Below are 15,304 nucleotides of genomic sequence, written 5' to 3' on the forward strand. Positions count from 1 at the left end.
TAAACTGCAGTAAAATCGTTAACACTACAGTGCCGGTCTCTCATACCCATCCGGGGTTATGAATTGTGGATGGTTATGCGGAATTCTATTTCCTAGAATTATACCTCCCTGCCAACACGACTAACTAAATTCCCACTTCCCATTAACCTCATCCGCTACATTTCTAGGGATTCCAGGTCTCCCAGTGGAGTTCAGAATGTAGGGCAAAGCACATTATTCTCAAATCCTCCATAGCATATATATATGCAAATGTTCATAAAGATGTATATACATCATATGAAACGGACCACAGGGTGAGGCTGTGATAACTTCCGCAAGCCTGCATAAAAGTGCTCACAAACAAAAATCCACGATACTGGAAGGATAAAATGTGGGAAAATAGTAACCAGCACTAAGCCAAACTAAATTACAACGACGGAAAACACACACGGTAAATAAAATTATGTTCCCAGTCCTAATATACGTTTTCAACTGAAATAAATAGAAATAAGCTAGACAAAATCATTAAGACAGTTCGTACAGCAGCGATGCTTACGCAGGAAGGAAATATTTTCTTTTTCATACACCATTATTACCGAGATCATTAAAGTCTTTCCAATAAGACTTAAAAAATTAAAGATGGTGAAACTTGAAACAAACCGTAGCGGTCTGGTGCAGTAAACATTCCTATGCTCTGCCCATTTCAAAATATTGTGAAAAAGATAACTACTTATTTGTGGCTATAAGACACTGTCAGGAATATTAGAACAAGAAAGTTTCAAGTCTACGGAGGCGATCAGTTTCATTAATAACTTATTTACTGATGAAGAGACCAACCAGCATCTTGAGCTGGTCTGGTAATGCTAGGAGACTGAGAAAAGGATGTGTTATTCGGATGAATTCGGATGTCTAATGAGGAAGGATGAGAGGAATGCCGAAATGTGCTAAACTGACAAAATAGTGTATTACACTGGAAGACTTCAAATCCTGGAAGCACAAGAGCACACTCAAACTTGGCGTAGCACACTCAAGGGGCTGACTCTCTACTAATGAAAAGTTTTGTCATTTGGATGTTTAAATTATTTTATTTTATTTATTTTTTAAAGGATATCCAACGAGTCTGGAGACGGTAGGTGATTACTTTATAGCTAATACCATTGTTTTGCTTTTATTCAAGTCATTCCACTTAAGGCTAACGACTTACTTTTTTGTTGTGTTTTCGTGAAGGGGCAGCAGCAAAAATTCAGCTTGAAAATAGTGGCAATTAGGTTGCTCGTTTTTATTCTGCTAGTCAGTTTTCTTCTCTGAATAATACAGAAAAAAATAATTGCAAAGATTTTATGTGACACAACAAAAATGAAATATTTTTGCCTCAGTATAAATCCGCAGGTTTCATGACCTAATCAAAATAAAGCTTAATCGAAAAAAGTGCAGTTACATCAATCAAAATACCTAATATATTGTATGGTTCTCTCTGCAAATACAAACACACACGCTATCACAGAATCATATATCAAAGCAAAGCAATATAAACCTCGTCATGTTTAATCACCATGGAAGAGCCAATTCACAAAGCACACACACTAACGCAACTTACACTGATTAACGCTAAAAAAATAAATGTTTGAATAAAAAAATTTTGTGTCAATCAAATTACGTTTCGCGTGCACATCATAAACACGGCCATCGTGACAATTATTCGGAACCATTATCAAGGACGTGTTGGGATAACAAGCACTGTTAGAGCCAGTGGCAGCGGTAGGCAGTAAATGCGCAATAGTACGTCAATCATTTGAAAATATGACAAAAATAAAAAGCCAATTAAAATAGTAGTCACATATTACCCAATATCAAAACTGAAAGCAGGGATGCTCATTGACACTGATGAAAAGAGTACAGACTATTTCGTGTTAAAAGGCAAATACATAATCCTTTCAAAATGTGACGCTCGTCGTTTGTTCTTTTTTATGTATTCAGCGTTGATTTACCCATCAAATGAACATCATCGTCATCACAGCTATCGTTATGATTCTAATGAACACTCAATGGCCAGCTTTTGGAAGGAAAATGATCATAATTGTAGTCATAGTTCTCTCGTTTTAACTACTACGACTACCGGACTGTTATTGACGGTGCCGCTTTGGTCCAGTTACTACACACAACGAACCCCAAACCCGAGGCAATGTGATGACGTTGACTCATTCCGTTTGCTGATAAACATTACCAAGAACCTTGTGACTCAAGAATTACTCATGGCGAGAGTTATCATGAATAACCCCTTTCCCTCTAATCAACCGCTTTGATGCCAACACTGCAAACATCATAACACAATTTTTTCCAATGCAAAATTCATGTGCGTGCATGCTATACACAACACACGCATACGTGCATGAATATGTGTGTGTGTGTGTGTGTGTGTGTGTGTGTGTGTGTGTGTGTGTGTGTGTATATATATATACAATCATGAAGCTACAAATGTCGCTTAATATCAAATTCACGTTACCTCGGCAATATCCCCGATGGGGAATTATCATCGATAGCTCAGTGGGTAGAACGTCGACTGGAGTCGCTGGATAAGTATCTGTGTCGTGGGTTCGAGACTCGGCAGTACCAGTCCATTTATCACTTATAAATTCCCCTTTCGGTGATAATTCCCCATCGGGGATATTCCCGAGGTAGCGTGAATTTGATATTAAGCGACATTTGTAGCTTCATGATTGTATGCAAATGACGGTGTGATAAAAATTTATATATATATATATATATATATATATATATATATATATATATATATATATATATATATATATATATATATATATATATATATATTATAATCTTGAAATTGCCAGAATTTGATATACTGTATATATGCTGACGTACCGCAGGGAAAAATTAAATACTGGGTATACATCCTGTCCTGTTTCATCTATAATTATTAATTTCTATGACATCTTCAGGAGGACTAACAACACAGCGGTAAAAAAAAAAAAATCGATTTATATGCAGTACAAACGACCATACAGAAGTTTGTAAAAATAAAATCCACACGTGGTAAGTGGGAAAAAGCGTGAGGAGAAGTAAACTCATTAGCGTCTGAGGTCAGTAGTCCAATTACAAATCATGTTTAGCCATACGGGTGGGGTCTTACCTTTGCTCTGATGTTCCGCTAGTTCAGCTTCACGCAATTTAGCTAAATACCTTGTTGATATTCTTCACACACTAGTCGGTACCATTGTTCTTTATAATATGTAAATATAAGGAAAAATGCACACGATAAATAAATTAAAACATACAAATCAACAGTGAACCCAGGCTCTGAGTTTTGCTGTGGCATAACTGTTCACAAATGTACCTACTGTTATGTTATAATTTTTATATGGTACATTGCAAAGCAGAAACCGGGATATTTCATTTTTTTTTCTCAAGAACGCTTTCATTGCTTAAAATATGAATTAAAGAATGTAAATTTGAACTCAACGGGAAATTTTACTCTCAAAATTTTGGTATAGGTATCGGTAACCTTTTGTCTCTAGTTTTAAGCAGTGTATATGGGACACTCTGAAAGCAGGCTATTAAACAATATCATTATATTTAGGCAGAAACGAAAATGTTAATTATTTTTTGGGTAAATTAAATTAATTGGTGTAATCTATAATATTCATTTTGGAAATGGAAAAGAAAAACCTATTTGGATTGCATAAATACAGTAGTAGTAATGGGTGTAAATATGATGTACAGAACACCAACCAAAACCTGAACATTTTTGTTCAGGCCAAAGCAATCAAAGAAATCAGTTTTCACATCCATGTTTCTAAGAGCATTAAGTATAATGATTATACTGATGATGAAATGAACAAATTATGAATTGGAGAAATGAAAATTCCTGATTTTGTTTGACAATGCATTAATAGAAGCAAAATGGCGGCTTTAAGAAACTTTTGTTTGTATCACCATACAGTAAAATTTCAAAGATATTCCTAATCTCCTTAAGAAATTTTGGGTTAATATTGAATTTAAGAACAATAATACAAATGAAACAAGCAATACTAAAAGATAAGAATATCATAATAGAATAGACCAGCATAAAAATTCATAAGATTCAAAGAAGAAAGGTGTAATTTTTGTTCATGTTATTGACAACAATCATGCTATCAATGGGACAAGGGCTACAAGAGCAGTATATTCCAATAATGTGCTGGAAAGAAATATCATTGAATCCACTTTTATAAAAGAAAGCTTTTGTAAGAGTGTGAATATCAACCTAGGAATGACTAGAGGTAATCCATTTAGTTCAAAAGAAATATGTAAAACGTACAGATTTTACGGATGATAGTTTACTGGGCCTAGGCCAAACGAGTGAATAACGTAAATTTGTAACTGAAGCAGTGACTTCAGAATCCAGTGATTTTACTGCTTTCCTTCTTTTTCCCAATTATCCGGTGTGTTTTTTCCAAATTCTTTTGTATTTTTTCCCATATTATCTGGTGTGTATTTTTCCAAATGTCTATGTTCTTTTGTATTTATAATATATGTAATGTACAATATATATATATATATATACATATATATATACATATATATACACACACACACACATATATATATATATATATATATATATATATATATATATATATATATATATATATATATATATACATTCACAACTGCGACAAGCACGGTAACCATCACACAGCAAACATTTGTTTATATGCGCGCGCGCGCGTGTGTGTGTAAGTAAACTTATATACCTGAGAAAGAACTGATACTGACAACTAAGAAATCCCTTTCGGAACAAGACCAATGAACTTGCTCATCAATGGCCTCAAAGACTGCATGATTTTCGTATGTTTTCGATAACGGTAACGGAAGTGACGCCGCCTGGCATCGATACAAAAACAACATTCAACAGCGAAAGTCCATTACCTGGTGCCATCAATTGTTGGCAGCGCCCGTGTTGTCAAGACACCTGTACGTTGTTCAATATAGTCTATAATTTATTACGCCTGGTCACGTCCAAACGCTCTAGTAACTGCGAAATATTCTGAATATCAATTTCTATTCCTTTTATAATTTCGTTTCATTATTACTCACAAGTACCTACAAAATATTCTGAATATCAATATCTATTCCTTTTATATTTTCTCGTTTATTAAGTCGCATGGTGTCTTTCGTTAAATAAAGATTACCTGGGAAAAATTTATTCTGAAAGCGTGCGTATCCATCAAATTAAAGTCGAATGATTCCACTGACTAAAACGGATTTCATTCCTTGGAGGCTTAGTCGCTCGAAATCCTTTGTCTCAAGCTGAATCTATCCAACAGGCTCAAGCCTCATGATATCTTTCGTCGAAATAACTACCGTAATGTTTAACGGCACGATCAAACATACAAGCGACCTTAGGAAACAAAAAGAATCTAATAATCCTTACTTTTTCTATACCTTAAGTCTTTTAGCACTACAATTTATCCATTAAAAAATATTTCCTGAAGATGCTCACGTCACCAAAATGAATTAAACAGCTGAAGAACAGCCACTCCCTTATGCAACAGAGGACTCCATGAAAAACTGAAAAAAAATGCAAGCGTTACTTCAAGTTCCGGAGAAGAAAAACCTCCACATTTAAAAACAATTCTTGAGACGGCATAGTGGACAAATAACTGGCAACCTAAAGTTTACCTCGATAAGTACTAAGGATGATAAACAATAACTTGGGATCTGTCTACACTGGAAACAGAAAGCTTATTAAACACTCACCACTTGTTTCATATCATGCAAGAGAGAAATTAAATAATCATGTGGTTCGGATTCCACAATAAGCTGTAGGTCCCGTTGCTAAGTAACCAATTGGTTCTTAGCCACGTAAAATAAGTCTAATCCTTCGGGCCAGCCCTAGGAGAGCTGTTAATCAGCTCAGTGGTCTGGTAAAACTAAGGTATACTTAACTTAAATAATCCAAATGCATCAACGAGTAACACAGTAATGGCAAGAACTGAGGGCGCAAGCATAAAGATGATGCTTCCCTTAAAGCAACACCTTTAGAGGCAAATTCCTCAGTACCTAAGAACGGCTCAAAGACAGAGTTTCATAAGAGGGACCTTTAATGTCAAAAGTGGATATCTTGATCAATTCGTGAACTTTTCGGGAGAGACCAAGGAGCGTGTCTGATGCTAGGCAACAAAGGGCAATGAAGAAAAGGTCTCATGGATGGGCGAGGGAGTCTTTGTTCCTGCATAATCCATCATCCTTTACCTGCGACACCCTGGTTTATCATCACGTGGAAGTCTGGCAAGACCGTTTTGACTCCTAGCTTGTCTATCACAGACCAGTCCTATTTTGATGTGTACTTGAGTACAAAGGTTTTTTGTGAGAAGTGAATTTAAAAAAGTGAGAAGATATCGAGGATTTCGTTACTGTTACCATATATATATATATATATATATATATATATATATATATATATATATATATATATATATATATATATATATATATATATATATGTGTGTGTGTGTGTGTGTGTGTGTGTGTATATATATATATATATATATATACATATATATATATATGACTTTGTCACTTGCAGTATATATATACGCGCGTGGCTTTTAAATTATACAAATATTAATATATATGTATACCTTGTTTAATATCCATTCACTATACTTAGGGAATAACAGACACTGACTGTGACCACCACGCTATAGGGATACAGATATAAGCTGATATCGACTCTGCTGTAAAATATATCCGTCGAATTCAGTTTCTGTACTTAGAATCGAAAGCAACCCATCTCCACCATTACAGCTGATTGGTGAGTTTGTACCACGTAGCTAATTTTGAATTTTTGCCGCTTAAACACATGCGATTTCTTTTATATTCGCAAATATTAAGCCACACATATCCCTTAACATCGAACTCACTATATCGTTCAATACCTTACAGGGGTTGAAACCAATGAATATTTCTCCTGACAGCCAAAATAGTTGTCGACAGTCTATTTATCCTAAAAGACACATAGCCCACTCGAATCCTGGCCAGGGCAGAAGCACTTATAAATTATATCTCCGTTTTGGTGCAAGTTATATCCAAGGTATGGTGAATTTATCCATGGTATAGTGAATTCGATATTAAAAGATATTCAAGGCTTAATATTTGTGAACGTCAAGAGGTCATGTGTGTGTGAGCGTATAAGTGACAACTCTCTCTCTCTCTCTCTCTCTCTCTCTCTCTCTCTCTCTCTCTCAATGAATAAATACATAATATATATATATATATATATATATATATATATATATATATATATATCTATATATATATTATATACATAAATACATATATGCTTATATATATAAGTATGTATGTGTGTGTGCGTGTGTGTGAATATTTTTATATATAAGTTTTTACATATACTGTATGTATACACATAAGCAACCAAATGCTGGCCAGAAGTCAAAGACGAAACAACCAAATTGCGTGTAGAAATACATTACAACTACAGCAGAAGAGCAGAGGCTCTTTTCATTTCAACACAGCGACATATTCAGTAAGCGTGAATTTCGAGAATTCCTTAAACCTTTATAAGCCTAAGGGTACACTGTTACATTCGATAATGGTGAAATCCTATGTTCAGACCCAATAGATTTAATCATTTTATGTCCACGGGAGCTGGTGACAAATGGAGAATATATATGGAGGAAAAGGGTGTAAATGTATTAAAGATTTTATCCAACTATTTCAACTTGGGGCCATGAAAGTGATGAAATATGGACACAAAGTACATAGGCTAACTGAAAGAAAGAAAGAAGTGTTTTCTGACAGAGTGTCAAAACTCCTAAATCTCGCGACTATGAAGCATGACCGTAAAACGGCAGATTTCATTAATTAACACAATTAGCCTAACTGTGGAATAGTAGGGGAAATCTACGACGTACGTGTCGGCGACGTTGAGGTACAATAAAATTAAGAGTATTTTGAGAAATGAGAAAAAAGGAAAAATATATAACAAATATTAACTTTACGATGCAATATAAGATTTATGGAATAGTAATAGGAAACTCAAAGAAAATCGGACTTCGGTGGTAAAACTATTATAAATAACACTCACAGCTGCAAACAACTTAAGAAAAATAAACTCCATGAACGAAAAGCAATTTATGAAGGCAAACCTAAAGCAAATGATGCAACGGTATATAAAAAATCTTAATTGACTTTCTTTCTAAATGGATATTCTAAAATTCTACTTGAAAAGTCTAAGCATAATAAAAACTCTATATATTATTCATGAACTAGAAATATGAGTTTGGCTAGGCAATGACCATGAGTAACAGTGCATCATATGAAATTACATAAAGCATTTTCAAGGCTACAAGACGTGACAAGAATTTTTCACAAATTAAACATTTCATAAACTAAGAGCTTATTCGCGTTTGATTTTGGAATCTGTATAAGTGTAACGAAAATATCTGTCAATCAATCCTACGCCCCATGAAGAAAAGCACGTTGCTCAGAGGGGTCAGACAGCTCATTTATATATATAAAAAGGTTTTAGCTTTCAAAATGTTTCACTTTCCAAAACGAAATAATACCTACTTTCAAAATAGGCTTCTTTCACCTTAAAAAGGTTGTCTTCCTTTAAAAAATACGCTATTAAAAACCACCTCCTAATACGAAAAAAATTTGATAGATCTCACTCTCCGACAAGATGCCTCCTGTTTGTAATTTGCTGTTTATAAGTTCTGCTTAACCTACATCCACGACGCTACAAAGCCAGACCTTTGCTGAATGCAGCTAACATCACTGGCTATGCCGTTGATGTTCCAGAGTCTTATGAAAACGTTCGAACGTGTTGCCTCATTTCCGTCTTGTCCGAGACATCCTTATCCTAGAAGACAACCACATGATTCCTCTTACCCATCCCCCATGCCTTCTCCCATCTAGCCCTCCCCCACTGCCTTCCTTCCTTATTCACTCATTTATTCTTCTGACTCAAGAGGTCTACGCATCCCCCGTCTCCCCTATCCCTCTATTTCCTATCCTCTCTCCTATCCCCTTCATCCTCCTCCCCCTCCTCCTCTTTGATGAAGATCCTCGCTCTCCCTCTCTCTCCACCACCGCTCCTACGTTGCTCATGTACACAGCATCCTTTACCTCTTTCCCGACAATTTCCTCGCGGCTTCCTTCGAAGGAAATAGAGTAGGCAGCCTTAAGGTCGGAGACCCTTTGCCCTCAAAACGACTCCACAAGGCTTCTTGCTTGGTTTCCTCTCGAAATGACCCCGAGGATCTTAACTGGTGCCAAGGTGCAGAATGTACCTAAGGGCTCGTGCTATTAACCTTCTAATATGCTTAAAAATCGATGTAATTAAGTTTCATGAGCATACACTGGACCAACGTAAAGAAGTATCATAAGGTCCTTCCCATTGCTAATCAAATGAATTGGTTTAATAGACTGTGTAATGAACAAGTTTTTTCAACTATGCTGTTCTTTATTCAGTTTAAACTATTCTTAAATCTGACAAATGATTCCAAGTCAAACTCCAGGAATGTCGTCACGCCATTAACCTAATTTTCCTTGCAATAGGTTTTTTACCGCATCCGTTTGAGCACTGCAGCCTCTAGTTAAGAGTTAAAATTTCTACTATTAAGTTTCTGGTTACATATTGTAGCCTTAACGTACTGATTCAAATTTACAGCCTTCAATAATGTTTTATAAAATACAGTGTTAAGTTACACGTTAAACATTTCTGGTTATATAACTCAGAAAAACAGATTGAGTACTATACTATTACTACCATTATACAGACTAATTGTGCACCAATGGCAGTTCATTATTGGATGATCGTGTGGAAATTCATGCTATCAGCTCTTACGTATACAACAGCATTTCCAAGATTTATCACTTGGCAAAATGAGTATGTATCAATTTTCAATAATTGGAAAGTACCCTTTTCTCGAAAATTTCAGTCAAAAGAAACGCTATTATATAAATGATTATAGTCGTATTTTTGTTAAGGAAAATTCCCCTTGAACAAGAATAGTGACGCATAGAGTTTAACTCGTTTACAGCTTAAAGCACAAATGAATTCATTTCATGTTTCTATGTACCCAGTATGAATCTGCTTGATGATACTGTCTATATCTCTGCTTATCTTACGCCATGATATTTAGATCAATTTGGCATTGCATACCAAAAAAAAAAAATGACTGATCATGAAGTCGAACCCAATGGGTTTTGAAGAGTATCCCTACCAGCCAGTTCAACAAGACAATAGATAAAGCGACCGACAGACTTGAGATTTATCTATTTGTATTTGTTTTTAAGGTATCTCTCTAAATGGTCTACTCAATTTTTAAGGCACCTCTATCCACGTAACTCCATGTACCATACTCAATACTCTGGTGCACGAGGTTGTGTTTGACAGAATTTATTGAAACCATCAATTAGAAGCCTAGCTATCAACATGGAATTTAAAACTTATGTTTTGTTGAGTCATCCTGCTTTCCAAGCCATTTCTTGCACTTCGGATTTTGCACATCTCACTTTACTCTACTTATACAATTTTCTCTGCTGTCCATTCATGCACACTTTCCCATGTCTGTTTCCTTGGGTTTCGCTTCTAATAGACTTCACTCACTTCTTGATATTTATTCATCGCTCCCTCTCCCTCTCATATATATTATATATATATATATATATATATATATATATATGTATATATATTATATATATATATATATATATATATATATATATATATATATATATATATATATATATATATATATATATATATATATATATAAAATATAATTTTATATTTTTTGTGGTAAGAATGGGGTTTTGGGATTTTATGGCAACATAGATATCCGTATGGGATACTTTCGTACAGGTGTATAAATGACTCTGTATCTGAAATCAGTTGTTTATGGCTTGTCAAAAACAGGTAAACTCTCTCTCTCTCTCTCTCTCTCTCTCTCTCTCTCTCTCTCTCTCTCTCTCTCTCTCTCTCTCTCTCTGGAACAGAATTACTGGAAATTCCCATAAATATTTCCGGAGGCACGCTCTATCTCTTGTTTCGCCAAATGCTACTGTTTCATTCTACGTTTATTTAAAGAGAGACGATCTTTTCTTACTTTACAGTTTATTATTTGATTGAGTGAACGTGGCTTTAATCTGGGCTCTCTCTCTCATTTAGTCCACACATCAAAAACTGATTCCACTTGCCACATGCCTACGAATGGATCAATAGACAGATAAACCATGAGAGAGAGAGAGAGAGAGAGAGAGAGAGAGAGAGAGAGAGAGAGAGAGAGAGAGAGAGAGAGAGAATGGGGTGGGGGTATTGACTGCACTGGGTGGTTCCCTGGAATAGTTACTGGAGCTGGCTACCAAGAATCCATTTACTTCTGGGAATGAATTAGCATCGTATTCAGTTTAAATGAGTCCCAATAATTTCGTTAACCACCCCCGAACACTTAACTTGCGCTCTCTCTCTCTCTCTCTCTCTCTCTCTCTCTCTCTCTCTCCCTCCTCGATAAGCCTCACCATGTTGGGGTTTAAAAGTTTCAAGGTCACTCATGAGCGCCAGAGGCAAGTGACAAGCCACTGTGCAGTCCAAAATGTCCTATGGACCGGACTTCTGCACACATAATCAGAGTCCACGTTCCCTCTCACCCAAACTAGGACTACAGAAAACCAGGCATTGGCTGCTGATGACTCATCAGGTACACCTGCGGGTTTCCCCCAAATACAGCATCCATGGCTCAGACAGTCAGGTCTTGTTGTCAGTGAAATCTGATCAAGCCATATCTGAGGCTGGAATTCGAGCCACCACTCGGAAGCTCTCTCTTCCTGACTGTTATGTTGATAAAAACTTCTCATCAGCATCCTGCTGTAGTGGCTTCGAGTACAAAGCCCTACGCTTCAATTTCTTATTATCCCAACATTTTCGATGCATGTCAAAATGATGAAAAAAAGCAACTAAGTTTCTATTGACCCGCACACGGAGTTGTCGATCTCATGGAAAAAAAGTACAGGAATGATTTCATGGCAGCCTCGTGTTTTACAGACTTGACCCTGAACAGGATAATAAAATTTTCCCATTATCTCTCAATGTAAAGATCATCACAGAAGGATTTCCCATCCAACAAAAACCCCCACCCACAAACCAGCGTGACCCTCTCGGGGTTTGGGTATCTTAATCTAATAACTTATCTCAAAATAAGCCCAATAAAAGGCAATAAGAAATAGCTGCACGGTGGTATGGTGTGATGGCCATTGGATGAAATGCGAGTATCAAAATGTCGGTAAATGAATGGGCCAAAAGATGGAAGATGGAGATAAAGGGGTAAGAAAAGCTCAAAGGGAACAACAACGGTGTGCATTTGAAGTAATAATTATAAAGGATAATACATTATTATAGACCATAATATTTCCCAGACACCTTCAGCGGACGAGAAAGCCCATACGTGATTAAAAAAAAAAAAAGGACATTTCCGATGATATAGAAATATTGTGTCTCAAAATGAAACTCAAGAATTTTTCTGTCCCACTTAGAAACCTCCAAAAAAGAGTCCATCCGAACAAAATCTACCGAAAACAATAACAATTAATACGTTCTAAAACCATCATTTGATTTACTGAGTTGATGCTTTGCTGCCAGAACTAAACAGGAGTCACTACGAAAATAAGAATACTATTAAAATTCTGCCGAACACGAAGTTAAAAGGGGAAATGGAAAATAATTACACTCCGGTCTAAAAATACCACTTTTATATTGTGTAGTTACATGTCAGACAGAAGCACCAAAATTGGATGGTTTATGTTATTTACGTATATTCAAATGTAGCTGGAATAACAGCTTTTTTTTTTTTTTTTTTTTTTGCTTGTGCTTTCGGTGGGAAAGATATTACCTAAAACTGTTGAATCATATTATCTCCGGTGGAAATAAAATAGAAAGCGAGAGTCGAGTGTTACAGTGTTTTAACACATGCCAATAACTATCAATAACCTTTTTTTAATGGGAGCAGCTGCATCTGATGTTGTTATTATTATTATTATTATTATTATTATTATTATTATTATTATTATTATTATTATTGTCTCCACCTGTCCTATCACTGATTCCAACAGTATCTTGTTTTGAGCACCTTTATGGAAATACTCAAATACCCGACTTGGTAGCAGGGGCAAGTTTAATTAAAAAAACAATACCAGAACGCAAAGAATCGGGAGGTTTTCTTCGAATAATGGTAAAAGGGTATTATTGTAACATCATAATTAAAAATTAATATAAAATTAATACGTAGATAAAATTTATAAAAACAGTATTTCAATTCCCTAACAAGTTGCTTAACTGAGTTACCTACGTAAGGCAATGTGCAATCAAAAAAAACCCTATTACAATTGGCACTTCAGGATTATGAACATTTTCCAGAAACAGCCTAAAATGTTTGTGGACCAAATTGGCTGGGTATCCATTATTTGTAAAACATTTTATTAAGAATTCCATTTCCTCATGAAGCACAAACTATAAGCCCTGTAAATTCAAGTATTTACTGCACTTAATTTGAAAATTATTCGACAATGACTGACAAAAATTAAATCTAATCCCGAAAAGGTTAGTTTTCTTTAAACAGAGCAGGAACTTTCGGATTTGTCAATGAACATATTATTATTCACTTCCCTATGTAAAGTAAATTTTATATTTTAATGTTTGCTCTTTAGGTAGCGAAGAAAACTATACGCCTGGTGTTCATGTTCAAAAATGAAAATAGTGTCATCTACAAATCGCTTACAGATAGTAAGTTGGCAAAAATACATGAAATCGGGCTACTCATTGCTATCCCATCTACTTGTAAATAGAGCTCATCATTAAACATAAAGTACGTACCTTTACAAGTGACCTGAACTTATTGCTAAGTAAATTTCTGAAAGAGTTATTATTACACAACTTTATCCACGACAAATCAAGCGTAGAAAAGCAAGACGGCTAAAACGAGCCTCTACCTCCAAGTCAGCAACATACATTTTCAATTACAAATACAGCACTGAATTTTCAATATAATTTACTAGACTTCACCCCCATTTCATTCCTTATGAGCAGGAAACTAATTTCTAAAGCTGGGAAAGTTGAAAATACCCTGAATCTGAATTCGGATTTATATCACGTCAAAACTGATTACCAATAAAAATTAACTAATAATCTTCAAAAACCTGGAGATATCTTGTGTACATGAGGACAAGAACAAACAACGAACTGACAAGGATGAACAGAAATGCCCCTCCCAACTTCTCTGACGAGGATAATCATCCTGTTTCCTTTTCACTAGATTCAAAGCCCCGTGGGCTAGAAATCCATTTAAGAAATGAATCATCAAACTGATTCCGTGTTACAAACCTTAAAAGTAGACCAACCCTCCACTGAATATTTCACTGTACTGCACTGTTTCGAGGTCTCAGCACAGTTTTTTGCATACCCAAGTAACATGGTTTTGTTTTGCAAAGTTCATTTTTTCATATTAACAGAAATACATTGCAACGGTCACACTGTCGCTTCCACTCGAATATTTCGGACAAATAAAAATAATAAATTGCTCCGAGTGAAGAGCTGAGTAAAACTAACGGAATACAAAAAGTTTTTTCTGGTAACTGCAAACATAACCCAACCAAGATAGCCTGATGAATCAGACTACACCGCAACAATATTCCGTCTTTTGAAACCTTCAGATCCGACCTGTTTTCAAAAACATTCCCACAGGTATATAAGGGCGTGTATAGGCATTCAATAGAGTAGGTGTCTAAAAAGCCAGTGCTTTGGAAGTTTTATTGCAGCGGAGACTACTCCACGATTCAGTTAAGAGTATGAAAGTGGCAGTAATTTTTTCTTCTCTGAGACCACCCCTGTTAGAGAAAAGAGCTTAATGATATATATATATATATATATATATATATATATATATATATATATATATATATATATATATATTATATATATATATATACACATACATATATATAGGTATATATATACAGTAATATATATATATATATATATATATATATATATATATATATATATATATATGCGTGTGTGTGTGTGTACAGTACATAGATCTCAAATCGCAATCAAATCAACATTATTCAATTACGCCCTCCCTCTTCAGCCTACTAAAGTTTACCTAAATTCTCACACTTCGAAACCTTATCATATATGCTTGAAAAGTGGATGCATGGATAGATGGATCATAAGTAAGACCGCCATCATGAAAAATCAAGAAATAATGACAACCCACCAGACAAGCGGAGGGAAATATGACAA

At 35.3% G+C, this 15,304-nt stretch overlaps 1 long non-coding RNA gene across 1 annotated transcript in view; it reads right to left on the minus strand.

Moving 5' to 3' along the window:
* Positions 1–15,304, minus strand: part of LOC136847665 (uncharacterized) — a 411,764-nt gene that overhangs the window by 325,634 nt on the left and 70,826 nt on the right. The gene's annotated exons all lie outside the window — the stretch shown is intronic.

This window comes from Macrobrachium rosenbergii, chromosome 17 (assembly GCF_040412425.1).
Source record: "Macrobrachium rosenbergii isolate ZJJX-2024 chromosome 17, ASM4041242v1, whole genome shotgun sequence".
Lineage (NCBI taxonomy): Eukaryota > Metazoa > Arthropoda > Malacostraca > Decapoda > Palaemonidae > Macrobrachium > Macrobrachium rosenbergii.